Raw genomic sequence first — 13976 nt, 5'->3', positions numbered from 1 at the left:
CTCCCTGCAGGGTAAGAGAGAAAATGAGAGGAAAAGAAAGAGAATGAGAAAGGGCGCGCGCAAGAGAGAGTGGAAAGCCAGGAGGACAGAGAAAGTGAGGAGGAGAGACAGAAAGATGAGAAAAGATGGTGGGGAAGCTACAGTAAACAGTTGAATTCCGCCGGGCTAACGGGACCAGTATCGGAGGATACTTGCAAGCTGACTGACGGACCAATAGCTAGCCAGGATGTTCACAGACTGACAAGTGGATGGGAGGTGGGGAAAATGGCTGCACCAGAAAGAGCAGCTTTGTATTACAATAACACAGTTTCACCTTCTACAGTTTGTGACCCATAGTCACTTGAAGTCTGAAAATACTTAATGAAAAATTCCAGAGAGAGAGACACACACATTCACATAACTTTAATTGGAGTATATTGCTATGATTCTTCTAATTTATTATCATTTGTCAACCTCTTACTGTGCCTACTGTATAAATTGAACTTTATTGTGGACTTGGCTGTGGCCACGCACTACAGCGTGGGTAGCTGTGGGATCCGCCCAGCCCTCTCTGGCTTCTGGTGTCTTGGTCAGCTTTTTGTCAGGCAGGCTGCTGTGAAGGAAAGAGCTTTATTTAGCTTACAGATTTCAAGGGTCAAGGGTGTGGCCTTTGCCTCAGTTCCGTTCTGGTGGGGCCCTCAGCTACTCATGTTGTGGTGGGTGGCCATGGTAGGTGCCTGTGTAGGAGCAGGGACCACCACTGGGTACAGGAGGTGCTGGCTGGGCTGTGGCCATGGCCAGTGGACCACGTCTCAGGACAGGAGCAGAAGCTGGGTGTGGCTGACCCAAGCCTTCCTGACAACTCTTCTTCAGAACCTCTCTGGTGCTTGTTTGCGGGCAGGGACCCCAGGGCTCCTACGGGGCTTTGTTTCTTAATGATTCCACACCACCTCCCAATACTGGCATCCTGGGAACCAGGCCTCCCAACATGAAACTTTGGAATCAAACATCTAAAACATAGCAGTCGGGGAAACGCAGTATGTACAGGGTCTGTGTCTGTGGTGTCGACATGTACTCAGGCTGGGGACATGTCCCCTTCCTCTGCCCAGGTGGCAGTTAAGCCTGTGTCCCTCACCAGCTGGCATCCTTGAAAAAGTTGCCATCGGGCACATGGTTTGTTAACTCCCTACTTGGAAGAGTCCTCGCTGATTGTCCTCTGAGCATGCTCTAGGACTGGGGAGCACTGCTTGTTGCAGAGCCTCAGAGGAGAGCTGGGGCTTGAGTTTCAGTGGTCTAACTCCTAGATTTGGACTCCAGTAGGTGTTTAGTGGACGGCTGAGCCTGTGTGATGCCACAGCACATCTCTTGTGGGCGGCCTGGAGTGTGGTCACAAAGCATGTGGCCTCCACATGAGGCCAGCAAGGAAATTGCTGGTGGAAGTCCCTAGCAGTAAGGTGTTCCGTGGCAGCGAGTGACCCAGCAGCTTTCCCAGTGCCAACAGCGAACGCCTGTGAGTGGGGAGAGGCCGTTCTGTGATTGACGCCTTCTTTATGATCCTTCCAGTCCATCTCATTTGTAAAAATTACGATTGTGCCAAACAAGCTTGTGAGGTTAATCAAGTGCACTGCTTATTTAAAACCACAAGTGAGGCCCATTAAGAATATTTATCTGTTAAATAATTCTTTACTTAATTAAAGAATATTTCATAATGTTTCTTTTAAAAGTAACTGTCAGGCTTGTTAAATAGAAATGTAAATTGATTAGCAGAATAATTGTGTGGGGCTCTAATTGGCGATTACATCAATTTCACTTGGTCAGATGAAAATAAATCTTTTTAAAAAGAGAAGACACTAGCTTGATCTTGGCACTATTATGAAGGTTTTTTTTTGAGTTTTAAAATATTTCTTTACCCTGTGTTGTTTCTCAAGTACACAGCTGTTTATTCTCTAGGTTGACTTATTAGGTTTTAGGTTTTTGCTTTTGGTTTGGGGTGATGTACATTTTTCTTCTTTTCTGTGTGCATGTGTCTATAATCGTGTATCGTTCTTCAGTTAATAGCATATTGCTACTAGGAATTTCAGAATTTTTAATTGATAAGAGGAATGTAGGCTTAAATTATTAAAAATTTTGAAGCTGGGGGGTTTATGATGTCAGGTAAAATTTATAGCATAGGGCTGTGGCTCAGTGGTCAAGTGCCCCTGAGTTCAATCCCTGGTACTGAAAAAGAAAAAAAAGAAATAACACTAGTGGAGAAAGAAGCCCGTGAGCTACAGGGTGCAGGTGACCATCGCGCTCCACGACATCTTTGTCTTCCTCAGGGAGTACGCTGAGCTTGCTGTTCTGATTACATAGTCATTTTTCTTGAGCGGAACTGGCATATTTTAACTTATTTATTCACTTATTTATTCTTATGTCCCTGCTAGATTAGACTTTATAGGTAACCAAAGCATCATTGCATGGGATCATTACAGCTCTCAGAATCAGAGTTTAAGGAAGTCATTGCCATACTGCGTGTAATTTAGATGTCCCCGTGGCAGGGATTGAGGCGGGATCAGCTTCCCGGCAACGGGCTTGATCACGACCGCCCTGGCTGAGGCTTCAGGAGCAGCAGGAGCCGTTCCAGGTGGCCGTCCTCCACCCTTGGTGCTGTGGCCAGGCTGCTCCTAGCCCCGTGGTGTGCCGGGTTTATAGCATCAGTACTGCAGGGTGTCATGTTCACGACATGGGAAGGTCGGAGCTGGACGCCACGTGGAGCTGGAGTGACATTAACGAGGATGGCTTAGAAGCCGCGCCCGGGACAACTGCGCAGTGGTTTTCCTTCTTCCCTTCGCCGACAGGCTCACACACAGGGCACACACAGCCCACGCCTTTACCGTGGATCGCTCTCACGAGCCTTGTGCGTGAACACTGAAGTCACACACTTTCCCAGGCCTGAAGGTGGACTGGCCTTCCGCCCGTGTCGAGATGGGCCAGCTCTTCCCCCTGCCCACCCCACCTACCAGAGGGGTGACTGCTGATGTGTGATGAGAAAGCACCGAGGGTGCTCACAGTCAGTGTGTCCCCTGGTGTGTCCGTAACCAGTGACCTCCAGAGGAACCAGTGAGAGTCACCTGCTCCTGCTCCCGGTGTGCTGTAGAGTCATGGAGGGCCGCTGTTCCCTGCTGGCTTGGAAGGGTAGATGCGCAAAGCAAGTCCCAAGGTTAGGAAACCGTGGGGTGACGAGGTCAGAAATGGTTGCTCCCCGGGGCTCGGAGAGCTGGAGCATCCTGAGGTGTCCGACCTGAGTGGTGGGATAAGGCAGCTGTCCATGGCCGGTCTGAAGTCCTTCCCACCCTGGGACACGCATCCACTGCCCCCTGCAAGCCAGTAGTGCTCCCAGGGCAGCACAGGCCAAGCAGTGGAGGCCCAGGGAGAGCTCCCTCAGCAGGTGCCTTGGGGACCCCTGCATTCCCACCTGGGTAGACCCCGTGAGTGTCAGAGACTCGAGGGTTCCAGGGAGGAACTGCGTTCTTTGACTTCGGAATATCGCTTTTATTTACTTGGAACTGAAGAACATCAATGGTGCTTTGGATGGTGGTTGGTGGGAAAAACGAAGGGAAGTCTACATTACAGAGAGTACTTTGCAGAAAGATAGCAATTAATAAAGCGGCCACTCGGTGGTGCTTGTCTTTTTTCATTTCTTTCTTAGGCTCATCCTCCTCTTTCCAAGATAGTGAAAACTCAGGTGACTACTGTTTCAGACTGCCTTGAGCTGCCTTTAAGAACATGACACGAGTTTTACTTCTGGAATTGTGTTTCAGACAGAAGCAAAACACCCTGAGGCGGGTGGATCACCAACCTTGGTGATGCCGACAGGGTCAGCCTGTGGGAATTGCTGAGCGTGGCTGTGGCCATCACTGAGGCACCAAATCCCTGTCTCTTACGGAAAACTTTGTAGGTGACTGTGATAAGGCCGGGGTGGCCCCCTTTCCTTCTGGAGGAGAACCCTGTGTTCCTTACTTGTGTTTGTTTTATTTTACTGTTGGCAGTGCTGGGCTGGCACCAGGCCTCGAGCATGCTGGGCAAGCACTCCCCTGGGGCACACCCCCAGCCCGCGCTCTGGGGAGTGTCCTGAAAGAGGAATGCCATTTCTGTTCATTTTGGTGATTTTAGTGGCATCATATTTGTGTTTGGACAAAGAGTTTCTAACGTCATTGACTTTTTAACTGTTTTTTTGCCCACAACCTGAAGACCTTGTCGGTGCCTGGCCGAGTAGGCTCTGCCCTGGGGGTGGGTGGGTGCTCATGGTCTTGCTCCTTCTGCCCTGCCATGTTGGATTTCATGGCAGCCTTTCTTTTGGGGAATACAAAGGAAAAGTCAGAAATCATTTTTGGGGAAAATAATTTGTAGCAAAGAAGTTTAACCTTGTGTGAAAATAAATGACAATCAACCACAAGAGAGCAGGCAGAGGACCTGATCTCCTGGGGAGCTGGCCACTTGCAGACCCCAGGCAGGTGGAGGAGTGGGAGTGGTGTAGGAGGAGAGGAGACTGCTGGCCTGGGTAAGCTGCAGGCAGCTCACTGGAGTCAGGTGACTGTAGGGGAATGTGGCTTTCTCTGCCGGGTCACAGATTGGAAGCAGTGGCAAAAAGTAGGGAAGCTGCGGGTATCGATCAAGTCCTGATGGTTTTAGGTCAATTGCTGCTGGGGCAGAGTGGTAAAATTGAGCTACAGATTGTGGGTCAAAATGCTGCTTCAGTATACAGTCTGGCTATTGTCTGCTTGTATGTGTAGTCTCTCAGCTGGAAGGATGGAATTTTGGTGAGTGTGTGGCTGGGCCATTCTGTTTTTCTGTGCTTGATCCTGAATCCATGCTCTAAAACTGCTGTTTGTCCCAGTTACTTAGATAAAAAACCTTCCAAGCCTTTCTGTTATATCATGTTTTCCTGTAAAAGACTGTGGGTTCCCAGTTATGGCCTTGTAGGATTGTGAGAAGAGCCTCAGATTTTGAGACTGATCACTGAATTCTAATGGTGATCCAGCTTCTCATGTGCTGTGTGGGGAGGGCGACATGCATGGCTTCCCTGGGCCTGTGGCCCTGCCCCTCCCTGGGACATTGTGATGTCACAGTGAAACCTTGAGAACACTGAGCAGACTTCAGGTGTGCCAGGGCTGCTCTACCCAAGCACAGAAGCTGGCTGGTTAAACAGCCTCCCAGATCCAGGTGCCCGTGGCTGTGCTCCCTCCATCCCAGGCCTCTCTCCGTTTCTTCTGGACCCTTGGCAGGTGGCAGCATCGCTCCAGCCTGCACAGGGCCTTCTGTGGGCCTGCTGGGCTCTGTGCTCCTTCCATGAGGATGCCTGTCACGCTGCATCAAGGCCCCCTCACTCCCGTTTGACCTTGCTTCCGCCAACTGCATCTGCACAGTCCTGTTTCCAACACAGTCCCATTCTGAGTTTCTGGGGTCAAGGACTTGGGCATATGGAATTTGGAGGGCCTTGAACACAGCTGCTGGTACCAAGCACACAAGTCTCCTTGGGCCTTTGAACTGCTGGACCCTCTGCCCGGGGCAGTCACCAGATCCCTCCAGCTCTGTTTCCTGTCTGTGAAGGAGGGCCTGGCACACCTCGCGGCTGCAAGGACTGAAAGTGGGCGGGCATGGACAGGCCTGAGTGCACACTAAGACCAGAGGCCACCGCCTGCAGGCCCTGTGGAGTCGGGGAACAGCACGCAGTGTTTCTTACACGAGGGACTGGGGCGGGTTGGCGCGGGAAGCCCCCTCCTCCACCAGTCTCTAGGGAAGGCACAGCGGAGGCCTCACTTGCCTCCACGTTTCCAGGCCACCCTGAGTGTTGGCAGCATTCTGCAATCAGGTGAACTCACTGTGGCACCCGTTCTTCCTGCATCTGCCCGCCCTACCCGGTGGTTCTGTTCCTCCAGGGCGGGGCCTCCCGCGAGGGGGGGCCTCTCCACACTCCAGGGCGGGGCCTCCCGTGAGGGGGGGCCTCTTCACACTCCAGGGCGGGGCCTCCCACGAGGGAGGGGCTACTCCATGCTCCAGGGCGGGGCCTCCCGTGAGGAGGGCGCCTCTCCACACTCCAGGGCGGGGCCTCCCGTGAGGTGGGGGCCTCTCCACACTCCAGGGCGGGGCCTCCCGCGAGGTGGGGGCCCCTCCACACTCCAGGGCGGGGCCTCCCGTGAGGGGGGGGCCCTCCACACTCCAGGGCGGGGCCTCCCACGAGGGAGGGGCTACTCCATGCTCCAGGGCGGGGCCTCCCGTGAGGAGGGCGCCTCTCCACACTCCAGGGCGGGGCCTCCCGTGAGGGGGGGCCTCTTCACACTCCAGGGTGGGGCCTCCCGTGAGGAGGGCGCCCCTCCACACTCCAGGGCGGGGCCTCCCGTGAGGCGGGGCCCCTCTGCACTCCAGGCGCCGAGCAGCCCCATGCGGGACTCGGCAGTCTGTGGGCTGCTGGTGGAGCGGCACGAAGTGAAACAAGGGGCTCTGGTGAGGGGAGTGTTCGGAGCTTCACTGGACGCCACCCCTGAAGAGCCCTGTGAGCTCGCACCGGTGGCTGCCCGCAGAGCGGGCCCTGGCAGGTGCAGCCGAAGCCAGGGTCTTCCAGAACACACGCTTTCCAGGCCCCTACAGGCGCCCGGGGTGCCGGTGAGCACCGAGGAGGAGGGCACCTGCGGGGCGAGCCTGCCCGGGCCTTGCCCGAGCGCATCCCTCCCGGAGGGCCGTGGCCTAGCCGCAGAGCCCCGGTTCCTTCCGCCAGCGCTTGGCGATGCAGATCGGTGGAAGCGCCTGTCCTCAGTGGTGAACAAGCCACGGGGCGTCTGGGCTGTGCTGTTGATTCATGAGCCTTCTTGTAGAGCAGAGGAGAAAAGATTCAATTATGTGCTGAAAACACATTTTAACTTTTAAAGTGGATCCATGAACTTTTACACTTGAATAATGAGTCGGAGCGGCGCAGGCTGCCTGGAAGCCTCTGCTTTCCTGCCCGCATCGCCCAGGCGCCCTCAAGTTCAGGAGCGCAGAGCTCTCCAGCCCCCCTCTGAGTGGCACTTGGCACGCTGCACCATAATTACGTGTTTGCTTTTCCTGTGGTGGAGGCTTAACCTCGCCCAAGAGCAGAGCAGCCCCCCGACGGACGCCCTTGCTTCCTGGGCCTGGGCCCCTCCCCACATGCGGTCTCTGCTGACAGGGGCCTAGCGGTGGGGCCCCGGGTCTTGGGCTGGAGATGCGTGAGCCCTGCCGAGTGCCCCAGAGAGCCTGGACCCCGCGCGCAGGTGAGCGGCCTTGGTCGGCAGTGCTGTGCTCCCACCAGCCAGGGCCAGGAGGTGCTAGCGCCTCTTGAGTCTCTGGGAGGCTACGGGGTGCAGCCCCACGTGGCTCCTGGGGACTTTAATCTGTTATAGCAGGCTGCCACAGTGGGCCTGATAGGGCCCCGCATCCACAGGGGTACATTCCAAGACCCCAGGGGTGCCGGCAACCAAGGGGACCCAAACCACATGCGTGTGCACTGTGTTCCTATAGTGCTTGCCTCTGAGGAAGCTTCCTGACAGGGAGGTCCAGTGAGGGATGAGCACAGCAGCTCCGCACTGAGTAGAACACTCACAACAGCACGCCACCATGACAGCCATGTGACGGTGGCGGCTGTTTCCAGAAAGACGTAGGCATGTGACAGCCTTAGGCCACTGCCTAAGGGTTGCTTGAACACAAGCCAATCCATTTGGAAGATCATCCTTCCAAAGCTGGACCCCAGAAGCGACCGCCTGGTCAGCCCATGTCATGGGTGGCAGGTGCATGTGTGGGGTTGCTTCCCCTGATCTGCTCAGGGTGGCAGTGGGGTCAGGTTAGCTTGTCTTGGGGTCCCTGGAAGGCATATCGTGAGACCCAGCTGCAGTGCAGGGCTTGGTGGTGAGTGTGCTCGTGGCAAGCAGAGGGAGGGCTGGGGACAAGGCCAGTATGGCTGGCAGGCAGAGGGGTCCACTGCCGGGTGCTTGCATGGGGTGCTGGCTGCATTCTATGCCATGGGACCCCTGGGCAGTTGTGCGCGTGTGCCTCAGGATCACCCTGGTGGTGGCAGAGGATGAAGCATGCAGCCTCCGCTACGGCCCCTGCTGAATGCTTGCCCAGAGATGGTTGCGTTTCTGTTTCCAGGGTCTTGCTAGGCTGCTCCTCTGATGTCCTGTGCCATGTGGAAGCAGAGGCCATGGGTAGGCAGTGTGGGGTGGCAGTGTGCACTTGGGGTCCTGTTGGCTCGGCCGCCCCACGGGAAGCCTGTCCCTGCAATGGTGGCTGGGGAAGGGTTGGCAGAGGCCATTGGGTCAACTGTGCCCGATAGGAGGTGTCTGCTCCCGGCCCTCTGGGAGGAGCGTGGAGGATGGGTGTACTTCTGCTCCCATGCTTGGCACGTGCAACAGGAGCAGCATGTGAATGGCCATTTCAGAATCGGCCCTGACGAGGGGAGGAAGTGTGGAACCCAGGTGTTGGTTGTGCTGGAAACAGGTTCAGGTTTACTTGAGGTGAAGCTGCTTTCCCTGGGAGGCTGGCTACGCGCACATTCCCTGGGTCTGTGGACCAGCCCCTCCCACAGCTCCTGAGAACTTGCTAGGCCGTGGACTCTCGGCCCCCCCAGTCCTGCTGAAGCCCACTCCCCATTCCAGCAACCCTGGAGGGAGCCACCACGCCCTGGCTTGACAGGTCCAGCTGGAAGGTTACCGGCTCCCTGCTGAGATGCCACACTGACAGCAGGTGGAGGGAGGCCGCTGCCCACCAGGGGTCAGGGTGAGGGCAGAGCCATGTGCTGGGTTCACATCCAGCTGGGGGAGGAGCCCAAGGACATGTGCAGTGTCCAGGAGAGTTCCAAGAGGGAGCTGGCACCACTGCCCTTCCCCACCCCTCTCACAGCTGACATCCCCTCCCAAATTTACTATTGACTTTAAAAAAGTAAATACTTTTAGTTATAGATAGACACAATACCTTTATTTTATTTATTTATTTTTATGTGGTGCCAAGGATCGAACCCAGTGCCTCGCACGTGCTGGGCAAGGGCTCCACCACTGAGCCCCAGCCCCAGCCCCTGCTGTCTACATTTAAGTGACTACATTTTGCATAGATCAGTTTTAAATTTTACAATGAGAAACAACTCACTTAAAATGCAAATGTAGTTGAGACAATTAGCTTCCTGAGTGGTAAAGTGACAAGCGATAAATGTCCCTTCTCCAGAAGGATAAGTGGCCCTGGAGAGGTGGAGAGAGGAGACGCCAAGGAAGCCACAGGCATGTGCTGCCAGTGCCCAGCCGGCTTCTTCCAGTTCTGTGGAGCCAGCTGGAGGCTCTATGGACCGATGCTGTCAGCCCCTCACACTCACCTACCCGCCCACACATTCAGAGCTGGCAGGAGACCTGGGTCCTCACTGCTACGTGGGGAAAAGCACAGGGCTCGGACACAGAGGTTAGAGAGCCCGGGATGCGCGCACGTTCCAGGTTGTGTAACCAGAGGCAGGATCTTCATTTCGCCTTCCTACCCGTCAGGGTTGTAGGAATCAAGATGATATATGCCAAGGTGCTTTGTCAGGTATCTGCAAAGTTACTATGTTCGGATGACCTTTAAGTTTGGCAGACATCCCTACCAAGGAACATCATCTTCAGAGCATTCATTGGCCAAAATAGTGGGATCAATAGTGGCCCCTGTCCTCAAAGCATGTGACGCAGACAACGGCAATGACATGCCAGGTAACAGAAGAAACTATCTAAGTGCCCCATGGGACTGTGCATTAGAGATCCTCAGGTTCAAGCAAGCTGAACCTCTGGGCTGTAGTGACCAGAGGACAGGACATTTAAGGCGCCTTGAGTCAGTTGTAGAGATGAAGCCGAGCAGACTGTGAATCTTGCTGGCTACCTGGCTCCCACTGGTATGGCCCAGGGCAGGAAGATGGTGGCTGTCCACAGGGTGAACAGATCATGCAGGTTTAACGGAAAGGTGTGTCAGGGACTAACTCAAGAGGCTGGCTGCACACATTTGAGCAAGATGAGAAAATGACCGAGAAGTACGTGATCCACTTTTTTAATAGTGCACTTGGACATTCTAATTAGCAGTAGCAATTGGATTCTGTAATTTTTTCCTTCTGTGCTGTTCCAGCAAAGCCAGTGAATTCTTCTTGCATCTATACGTTGCCATGGACATAGGCCACAAGGAGAGAAAGTGTGTCTAGCGTAGCCATTGCCTTCTGGCTTTTAATGAAAAATCAATTTATTTCAGCATATTAAACCATTAGTGCTGACTGATATTAACTTCCACTTTTTTCTGTAAATTTATCTCCCACTTCTGGGGAGGAAATTCTTGACTCTATCAGTGGTGGAAAGGGTCTTCCCAGGAAGCAGAGAGGACACCAGATTCTCTCAGGGTGCTCCTTCAGCCCCCAAGGAACTTTCTGATTAAATTATAAATTTCCTCAAGACTTCTAAATTCAGTGATTGAGCACCGCCTTTATTAATTCCGTGTTCTGTCAAGAAGCGACTCAACGAGAGCCTTTCGTGCCAACGGCTTATTTCTGAGGGTTGCCCAGAGCCACAGCCAGTGAGGCGAGGCGGCACTTTCTCAACCAGGGGAGGGGGCTCCGTGCACCTGCCTTAACTTCATGTGTCCACCTGGCCAGGCTGTGATGCCGGGGTTTGGTCAGGCATTGGTCTGCATGCCATTCCGAGGGCGTTTTGAAGATGTGGTTAACGTCTCCCCTCAGTGAAGTTCAAGTCGAGACCATGACCCTCCACTATACGGGTGGGCCTCGTCCGTCAGCTGAGGGCCCAGGACCAGGAACCGGGGCTTCCTGGGGGAGAGTTCTACCTCCCGACTTGACATGGAAGCCCTGCCCGCGTTTCCAGCCGCTTGTTCGCCCTGCGGGTCTCAGACTTGCCAGCCCCACGTCCTGTGAGCCAGTTCCTTACCCCCTGGCTTGTGTCCCCTGACAGGTGGGTCCATCAGCTCCGTTTCTCGGGACTCCTACTGATGTGGGCCTGGTCCTGGGTGGCTGCTGCCACTGCTGCTTTCCTTCTGAGCACAGACACGACAGCTGCAGAGTCTTGTGGAAGAGGCAGCGACTGAGCCGGCACTTGAGTGGAAACCTGTTTGCCCTTCTAATGCCAGGGGATGTTTTTTATGTGTTGACTAATGAAACAAATCGTTGTTCTCATATTAAGTACCATCTAATTAGTTTTCAACAAATTCTTGTGAGTTCTCATGTCAGTGCTGCACTGAGCTCTTCAGGGGATAACCAGGGATAAGACGCAGAGCAGAGCAAAGACCTGCGCATGAGCACCTCTTCAGCACCTGGGGCCATGGGGGCAGGATGCCGCAAGCTGGCTGAGGGGTCCTGCTACCTTCCCAGGATCCCACCATTTCCTGCATTTGATAAACTAGAGAGATAGGGAGGAGGCAAGGATACCCTTCACCGGGGCTATGTGCACATTGGCCCTGGCAAACTCCACAACAGGGAGTCCGGAGCCCAGGACGGAGGGCGCGTGCACCTGCTGCTTTTGAATGCTAATACTATAAAGTGGGCCCCCGGAGCTCAAGTGGGTAGAGGATGGCATTGGCCACGGATGGGGATCAAACCCAGGGCCTTGCATGTGCTAGGCAAGCACTCTACTGCTGAGAGCCAAACTCACAGCCCCAGGATCAGGTTTTTGGCTAGAAAGAGCAAAGGGGGACTGGGGAGATAGCTCAGCTGGTAGAGTGCTTGCCTCGCGAACACAAGGCCCTGAGTTCAACGATCCCCAGTACAGCGAAAAAAAAAAAAAAAAAAAAAAAAAAAAAAGAAAGAGAGCAAAGACAAGACTTTGAAATCCGTGTTGGGTGCGCACGTGTGTGCACGGATGTGCACGGGTGTGCCCTCATTGGTGGTATGGTGGTTGTGGGAAATGATTGAAGTAACAATTGATGCCACTAATAAGTGAGGAGGAGCTTTTAAATTAACACTCACCCAGATGAGAGATTAATTGTCTATATGTCTCCTAACTCGAAAAATGAGGCCATGAGTTCCGACAAGCAGGCGGTGGTGAAGACCCATTGCCGAGGCAGGCGAGGAGTTCTGCTAGGTCTGCAGCAGGCTGGGAGGCACTCTTCAGACATTCAGGGAATCCACGTGCCGGCATCTCTGAAATGTCCTCAAGGACGTGCCAAGAAGGCGGCGCAGTGGAGGTCGCCGAGGGGTGGCTCTGGGTGGATCCCTGGCCTGTCCACATCACCCTGCTCCGAGAGGGGCATCGAGGTGCATCGAGGTCGTGTGTGGCATCTGCATCAATCGGAAGCTCCTGGGACGTGACGATTTTGGGCAGAGTGGCTGGTGACCCCTGGGAAACCTGAGTGGGCCCCTGCAAAGGTGGAAGGTCCTGGCAGTGGGGCGGGTCCCTGGGGCAGGAGGGGCCCTGTGGTCTTGGGTGTCAGGGCTGTGGAGCCTGCTGGCCGCTGGCTGCACCTGAAGCAGAGACCCTGGAGCAGCCTCCACCCAACTCCCGCTTCCGAGGGCAGCTGCTCACACGCGCCTCAGGCCGCCTGGTGCTGGGTGCGAGGGTGCCTGCTCAGGTCTCCCGCTCGACTCCCCAGTTGTGCTACATGCCTTGGCATGTCCAGCTGCCGTGGGTTTCACCTTGAAAAATCCAGTGATACCAGTAGCAATACTCATGGATTTTCAGCGTGCCCGGGACGGGACTGAATCCACGCCACCCTCACCACAAGCCCAAGGGAGAGGGATTGGCATGGAGGCATGGAGAAGTGAGGTGACCTAGGCGAGGTCGTGTGGCTGGGGGCCCGGGCGAGAGCCATGTCGCTGACTCCAGTGGCACCAGGTGCTGCCGCGTGTCCAGGGTGGACAGCCTGCACCCAAGGGCTCAGTGCAAACACATAGAATGCAGGGGTTCAAAGATGCCAGAGGGGCCGGAGAGATTTCTGTCCCTGGGTCTGCGGGGACTGGCCTCCGGGGGCGCAGGCGCAGGGCCCTGCGGGCGTCCTTCTCCAGGCCTTCCTTCCACGCATCGTGCTCCCAGCTCCAAAGGCAGCCCCGCCATCCCGCCCGCTCTGCGTCTGTGGCAGGAGCCAGGGCTGGTGAGGACGGACCCTGCCTGAGACCATGGGGACGCCTGAGTCCAGCTGCCTGGGCGCCTGGACACGGAGGCTGATTTCACTCAGGTCGTGTGACCTGGCTGAGACCTTTCCTCTCGAGGGGCCTCAGCCTGCTGTCCTTGGGAACCCAGGCAGCATTGAAGACAAGGATGTAGTTTATCTGAGGCTGGGGCCCCAGGAATAGGGCCTGGGACTAGACCTCTATTTTCACATTTAAGAAAAAAAATTTTTTTAGTTGTGGCTGGGCACAATAATTTTATTTTGTTTATTTATTTTTATGTGGCGCTGAGGATGGAACCCAGTGCCTCACACGTGCTAGGCCAGTGTCTACCACTGAGCCCCAGCCCCTGTACATTAATTTTTAATTTACAAAAACCGTATGTATTTATGATATGACCTAAATGCATACGTTGTGGGATGATCAAGTCGACTGAATTCACTCATCCACCACCGTGCGCACTTTAAGAGTATCTAAAATCTCTCAACGACGCTGCAGCACACAGTGTGTTGCTGTCGGCTCTTGCCCCGTTTCCTACCGTAGCTCTCTCGAACTTATTCCTCTTAACGCACCTTTCGTGGCCCTTCCCCAGCACCTGTCCGATCTGCTCCTGGGGGTTCCCTGATAACCACCGTCTGCTCTCGGCACCTGTGAGCTGGGCTGTCTCAGCTTCCATGTGTAAGCAGTGTCATGTGGCATTGGTCTTCCTGCGCTGGCTGTTTTCACTCAGTGCGATGTCCTCCTGGCCCTGCATGTGGCCGGGAGTGACAAGAGTCCTTCCTTGTTGAGTTCAAGTCACAGTCTGTGGTACACACACACCACATCTCTGTCTGCTCACCCACGGATGGACCCACGGATGGACCCTAGACCCTAGCCCGAGCCCACGTCTGGCCTC

The sequence above is a fragment of the Sciurus carolinensis genome, chromosome 8 (genome assembly GCF_902686445.1).
Source record: "Sciurus carolinensis chromosome 8, mSciCar1.2, whole genome shotgun sequence".
In the NCBI taxonomy this organism is placed as follows: Eukaryota; Metazoa; Chordata; class Mammalia; order Rodentia; family Sciuridae; genus Sciurus; species Sciurus carolinensis.
Note: the sequence above shows the minus strand (reverse complement) of the source record.